General features: G+C 46.5%; 1 long non-coding RNA gene and 2 other non-coding genes across 4 annotated transcripts; all 3 read right to left on the minus strand.

Annotated features, from left to right (window-relative positions):
• Positions 1-1,730: 1,730 nt before the first annotated feature.
• Positions 1,731-6,428, minus strand: LOC133461221 (uncharacterized). 2 transcript variants are annotated; one of them, XR_009784173.1, is made up of 8 exons: positions 6,371-6,428; positions 4,820-4,870; positions 4,155-4,258; positions 3,874-3,901; positions 3,657-3,699; positions 2,731-2,885; positions 2,221-2,301; positions 1,731-1,863 (listed from the first exon to the last, which is right to left on the minus strand). It is a non-coding gene; the product is annotated as an uncharacterized LOC133461221 (long non-coding RNA). The 2 variants fall into 2 exon arrangements; XR_009784172.1 differs by having other exon boundaries at positions 3,874-3,904.
• Positions 2,532-2,666, minus strand: LOC133461655 (small nucleolar RNA SNORA8). The gene has a single exon (XR_009784213.1). It is a non-coding gene; the product is annotated as a small nucleolar RNA SNORA8 (small nucleolar RNA).
• On the minus strand, positions 4,393-4,525 carry LOC133461666 (small nucleolar RNA SNORA18). The gene has a single exon (XR_009784224.1). It is a non-coding gene; the product is annotated as a small nucleolar RNA SNORA18 (small nucleolar RNA).
• Positions 6,429-6,748: the final 320 nt, after the last annotated feature.

Below are 6,748 nucleotides of genomic sequence, written 5' to 3' on the forward strand. Positions count from 1 at the left end.
CCTGGTGCTGCTCTCTCCCTTCATGACAGCGCCGTTGATGGTCAGTGTCGCCTCCCCGGAAGTCGACAACAATCTCCTTGGTCTTGGTACTTGAGGTCTCTGCACCACGTGGCCAGAAGCTTGACCTTTCGGGTTCCCGTTTTATCACAGAAGACACTGTTTCAAAGGCCTTTTATGACGAGCTGCTAGACACTGAATTATGGGTAAATGATGCACTTTAACAGTTCTAGGAATGTTTTTTTGCTCCTCTTGTACATCTGTAGGGAGGAGTGGCTCCTCAGCCGCTCTGGTCCGAGGCGGGTTGCAACGGTCCTCCTGCTTCATGGCCGGGGTGGGATCATCACACTGATTGCCTGCGTGTTGTTGGGAGTGGGGTTTGAACTAAATTAGGTTTAGTCCATTCCACCGTTTCCCTGCTGGACTCCATTAAACCAGGTCACGTTTTAAACATTTGGCTCCATCAGATTCCTTTTACAGGATGATGCAGTCACCTCCCTTTTATCGTTTTTAATTCAAGATTTGTATTGTTTTCTCAAATGTAACAAAGGTGTAATACTGAATGCTAATTCAGTATAATACATTCAGTGTAATACTGAATGCTAATTAAAGATTTTGAATAAGCATGTTAATCATGGCACACAAGGGTACAGGGTGTACAAAATGTAAAAAATTAAACTATGAAAAAAAAAAAATAACCTACAGACCAAACTAATCCCTCCCCTGTCACTGGCAGAGTAATAATCACAATATGAGATCATTCCAACATTAAGAGCCTGCACTAGGAGTAAGATATGTAGTATAGTTCACAGGGTCTGGAATGCTTCTAAGAAAAGGTCCCCACACTTCCTGGAACTTGATTGCTGAAGCAAGCATCTAATTTTCTCCAGTTTTAAGCATGTCTTCCAGCCATCGTGATGAGTAGGAGGGAAGGGATCGTTCCACCTGAACAGAAGTGCTCGTTGAGCCAACATAGTGTGCCTCTGTGCAGTGGGTAACTCCATGACCCCAAACAGGGCAGTCAGTGGGTTTGGAAATACGAGCCCTGTGTACCACTTTAAACTGAAGCAGTGACGTGCATCCCTTTTGTTTAATTTATGATTCTGGATGACATGAACAAGCGGCATCTGCCTCTAATCCATCATGGAGTTAGTCAGATACAAACAACCTTCCTGGTTCGGGGGCTGTGAGTTCATCTTTTTCTGATATAAGAATTTTTACTTAACATTTTAAAATGTGCATGAGATCAAAGCAAAAAGCAGAAAACTTCAGCGCTGGTGCAGAAACCAGAAGTCAGGTCAAGTCTGGACTTCTAAGTTTTTTTTTTATCCCGAGATGAAGAGCTGGGCGTTACCTATCGATGTGGGCCTCACGGTTCAGACGAGCTCATCAATCACAGACATCTTTATTGGATTTAATTATCTCACTTTCTGTAAAATACTGCTTAGCGTGCAGACCGGTTAGCGTGTCAAACCCCCCACGGCTGGTCAGTCGTACAGCCTTTTTTTTTTTAACAATTATACAAGGCCACCCCCCCGATTAATTGGATTTGAACGGTAGAAAATTATAAAATACAAGTACAGTAGGACAAATTGTGACTGTCGCTGCATCCTGACTCGCTCAGTAGCGTCTTTCTTCTAAAGCCCGCAGTGCAGAGTGTTGGAGAGAACATAGTTATGGGTCGTTGTCGCTCTTCTGGGCAATCAAGCAACAATAAAGACTGAAGATCTGCAGATGTTTAACACTTTATTCCTTCAAGGAACCAAAAACAGACATGAGCACATTTCAGCCATCGTTGATGGAAGACCCCCGTTGTTCGGCGGTCCGACCCTGGCCGAGCCACTGATCCGCTCCGCTGGTCTGCACCTGAAACAGAAACGGTCCACGTTCAGCTGATGTTACATTTACTCTGAGCATCATTGACGCTGCCGCAGTGGCGTGTTCCCAGCGGGTCGCTGTGGACGTTGCCGCGGCGACACGCTGGGAGGGTTTACTTTCTGGTCAATTCCACAACTAGTAAGGAACGTCATCCAGATAGCCTTGGTATATGACCAATGTACATGAGCTCAATGTGCCTGCAAGCGTACGAACGGGGATCATTCTGCGTTTACAGTCTGATTAAACACAAAGCTTCAACTTTGTCCTGTAATGGATGCAAATCCCCTGTACGGCTGGACACCAGCAAGCCGGTGAAGCTACTAAAACTTAACAGCCTGCACTTACACATTGTAAAGTTTGGGTGATGCTGGCGAGGCATCGGGACACACCTCGGCTCGGGGGGGACCAGCCTCATGACATCACCACCTGGAAGGTTCAAGGAAACAGGACGTAGATCTGGATTAGCAGGATGGTGATTTGGTTTACTGTTAAGCATTTTATTTATGAAAAATGGTAAAGTCTGATTTAATTTGACAGCAAAAAGAAACCCAGCCTCTCAGGCCTGGTGAATGTTAAAATAAAGAACTTGTGAATCTGTAAACCAGACTTTATGCTTCAGAAACGAGTCCCAAAGGCTCAGCACTTGTTATGTGGACTAATGTTTCAGAGATCAAACCAGGACTCCAGGCACAAGCAGCCCAGAGACCAACGATGCCAGACGCTGAATTCTTATCGCACCATTATTTGAACAGACCAGCTGATGGAGCAGCTGGCTGCAGATACGAGGTGCTGACCGGAAACCCGGGGCCCGGTGGAACCCAACGCATCTAAACACCAAGAGAAGACTCCACCAACCTCAGACTGGTGACAGGCCCCAGGTCCTGGGTCCAGACTCGCCGTGGTGCGCTGCAGGGCCATCGCTCCTGCAATCATATCCCAGCATGCTGAGGGCAGCAAACACGGGGATACAGCAGACCTCAGATTTGGAGTCCACCTCCCAAAAACAGGATCTAAAACAGAAAAAGATGAAAATCTAAATAAAACAGCATTATTCATAAAATCTGCCCAGAAATCATCTCACTGAAACACCAGACTGGCTGCATGATTAAAAATAAATGCATCTAAAGCGCCAAAACCATTTAGTGTTTGAGCACGGAGCCTCGGCTGTTCTACGTCGTACACCCGTTTAAACCACCACCGCTCTGGTTCCTCCGGGAACCTCATTTCTGAAGAACCAACTCCAGACTTGGTTCATCCTCCTCAAACGTGGGTTCTATCCCGGCGCCTAATAGACTGGGACGTTTGCGTTATTTAAAACAAACCCCACATTTCTGCCACATCTGGAAACCACAGCCCCGAGTCAGATTCCTGGGGGGTTCCAGACGAGACGTTTCTACTCAAAGCCGTTAACCTCCAGCTGGAGGAGAACAACCTTCCAGCGTTACTGCTGGAGTCTACGTGTAAAATAAATAAATAATAAGACCCAGTCCACCAACGGGACTCGTCTGCTACAGACGCCGTAATGGAACAGTTCTTCCCCAGAGCTCAGAGACCCGACTCAGGTTGAATGTTTCAGGCTTCATACCAGGACCCCAAACACAGGCGGCGTGGAGACCAACGATGCCAGAAGCTGATTTAGTATTGCACCGTGATTTGAACAAACCAGCTGATGGAGCAGCTGGCCGCAGACACCTCGGTGCTTGGCAGAAACTCGGGTTCACACCCGCTCAAAGCACCAGCGCCCTGGGGAGCTGAGCTGCACAGAGGGAACATTCACTCACGTTATGTTCTTGCAGTGGAGGATGAGGAGGCCGACGATGAGGCCTGCAGAGGGGGAAGAAGACGGAGGTGAGACCATGGTACCAGAGCAGTCAGCAGCTTCACACTTCTCCATCAGGTTCAGAAACAAACAGCTGTCAATCACACTTCAGAGCAGTTGAACATAATGGTCTCATCACGACTCAGCCAGGAGTGGACGGGGACCAGAGCAGGACTTACCGAGCTGTGCGAGGTCAATGGGCGCCCCCTGCTGGACACAGAAGTACGTTAGTTTACAGATACGTGGCGCCTGCAGAGGCAGCTGTCATTTCTCATAAGTAACACTGCTGCGTAGGCTTCACAGCAGTGGGTTGCAAGAGAAATGGTTCCTCTTAGCACTGCGAGGGCAGCCTGGCCCACCAGAGAGGACCAGAACCCTCGCTGTGCTCACACCAGCCCGGACACCAGTCCAGACCCCAAAAATAATGAATGCCAATCTGTAAGAACATGAATTTTCATACCAGTTGATGCGAGGTATTCCTGATCCCTCTCTGGCTGTGCAACGTCTTCTGCAGACATGTTTTAGGACAGCCAGCGGCCCGCTATCCATGACCAGACCTGGGACCTAAAACCATATATTGATCAAGATTACTTCTTTTTACTGAGGAATTTTGAACATGAACAACATGTTGGGAAACGGACAGATCCCACCAGAGAACAGCAGAATCAGGGACCAAACAGTTTCAAAGCTAAACAGCGTTTTGTCCTGCAGTTATATCCCAGCAGGCTCACGGCAACGAACATGAGGGTAAAGCGAACTGCAGATTTAGTATCCGAGGCATTTCCAACAACATGTCCCTACTGAAAAAGGACCGTTGGGATAGGCCTCGGGACCAAGGAGATACAGGCGCCTGGGCGTCTCCAGCGCTCACAGAGCCTACCCGTCTGGAGAATCATGAAGTACTGCTCAAGTACCACTAGCAGCTAACTACTACTCAAAACTGGGACATGATCTACAAGTGGATTTTCTTAGAATTACAGGTTGGTAAAAAGAGGAATGTTGAATGTTAAACTTGCCAAAGACCAAGACCCCTATGATAGGATGACTTATGTCAGTACACACAATTATGTAGGCTTATTACCAAGATCAACCACACAATTCACACAGTCTTAACTATACACTCACGTTTTCTCCCAAACTGGAGCAGATTTTGGACCGCCATCAAGCACTAGAGGTCTGGAGAGAAACAAAACAGGCAGCACAGTTAAACACTGGTTATTGACAGAAGTAAAGAGCAATCTGCACAATTCCTCTGAAAGGCAGATACAACCTGCAGTTCTTTGGGAAACTACATCACGTTTATGTCCTCCAGCACTAAAGTTTAGCACTCAACGGCAATACAGGCTAAGTGGAGACGGGTTTGGGTTTGGTGACGCCCAACATAAAACCACCTAACTATATACACAACATACATTCAGTTATTTGAAATCTAGGGGGGCACCCCTCCATCCTGCATGCTACTGCACAGATGTGTCGTTAATGTGCCAGGCCTCATTGTCACCATTCTGCAACAAGACTGCAGATGTGAAAGCAAAACCAGGCTAGGTTATCTAGCCACGGCTCCTGGGGGACCAGCCCACTGCAGGGAGGTCCCGGCTGAGGGAGCCAGGGCCTCGGACCCCCTACCCGAGGTCTTCCTGGAGCAGAGATCACTATAATCATGCTCAAATAATTAATAAATATATAAATAAAGTTATATGCCCCTGGTGGATTTCCACGTTCTACTTCCCTTCAGAAATATGCATTCAATACCTACTAAATATACAGTTTGAATGAATAAAGACGGTCCGGCGGTCATGTTTCAGTTGCACGTTCGCACCAGAACTACGGTTGAGTTACGTCCTGGGATTCCTTACGGTGTTCTGTCAAAAAAAAATGCTACCTAATGGTTTTCTACCTTTGTAGAGCTACAAATTTGCTGTGTTTTACTCCCTAGCCCACTCCCACCGCCAAGTGGTCCTTGTCACTTGACAGGCTGTTATTGTAAATAAGAATGTGTTCTTAATGACCTTTCTGGTTAAATAAAAGGCAAATGACTGAATTAATATCAAATAAAGCAATAGAATTGTTCATGGGTAGTGCATTTTTAAGGATATTCAACATCCCATATTATCAATTTTACGTCGTGCAAGAAAACTTTGAAATTTCACTGCGCATGCGCAGAACCACAAAGTAGCATTTCTCGGCAGGGAGCAAGGATTGGCAGAACACCGGTTCACTTCATCACGTGGGGCGGAAATTTGTTGAAAAACGAGTATTTCCAAAGAACATATTGCAGAGTAGCCACATCTATTAAAACCAACACAAGTCGTGCGTATTATTTGTCCCGGAAACTACTTTAATTCGGGTCAGTTTTGGATTCACAGGATCACGAGGTTTGAGAGCCAAAAAATATAAAAAGAAATTGCAACGTCACGTGGCTCATTTAATTTTGGCTGGTAGTGTGTTGAGCCTTAAACCAATTCAACAGTTACGAAGGTGGTAAAAAGCTGAGAGTCAAACACGAGGCGTGTTTTCAGGCCGCCATGTTGGCCCGGAGCACAAAAAACCTAAAAAGAGTGCAAACAGCGCTCACCGCCGGACACGACGACTAAAGTTAAGCGTATGTGAGGCGGCTGCAGCAGTTTCAGCGGGATGTGCCTGCTGGAGGTGAGGGAGCCAGAGGGAACTACTCACCGAGCTGTTGGAGGTGAGGGAACTGGTCACCGAGCAGCCGCCAGCACACGCGGCGGGCGGATGAGAGGAAGAGCCGGGGGCGACTTCCGCTTTTATCCGCAGCGTCACGACAGCTGAAGCTGCTCTACGGCAGTCCCGCACGGCATACGTCATAGCTCACTTTATACTTTCATATATTTTTTCCGCTAAACTATTTCTAAATTTACTGATGTTGATGATTCCTGTAGTTTTTGTAATCATAATACTGAAACAATTTCACATCTGTTTTTTTTATTGTGATATCTCTAAAAAATGTTGGAATGATGTGGAATCTTATTTTTTTTATGCTGCTAAATCTACATACAGTAGCCTACTCTCTTAGCCTTAAATATGTTATTT

Source organism: Cololabis saira, chromosome 15, assembly GCF_033807715.1.
Source record: "Cololabis saira isolate AMF1-May2022 chromosome 15, fColSai1.1, whole genome shotgun sequence".
NCBI classification, from domain to species: domain Eukaryota; kingdom Metazoa; phylum Chordata; class Actinopteri; order Beloniformes; family Belonidae; genus Cololabis; species Cololabis saira.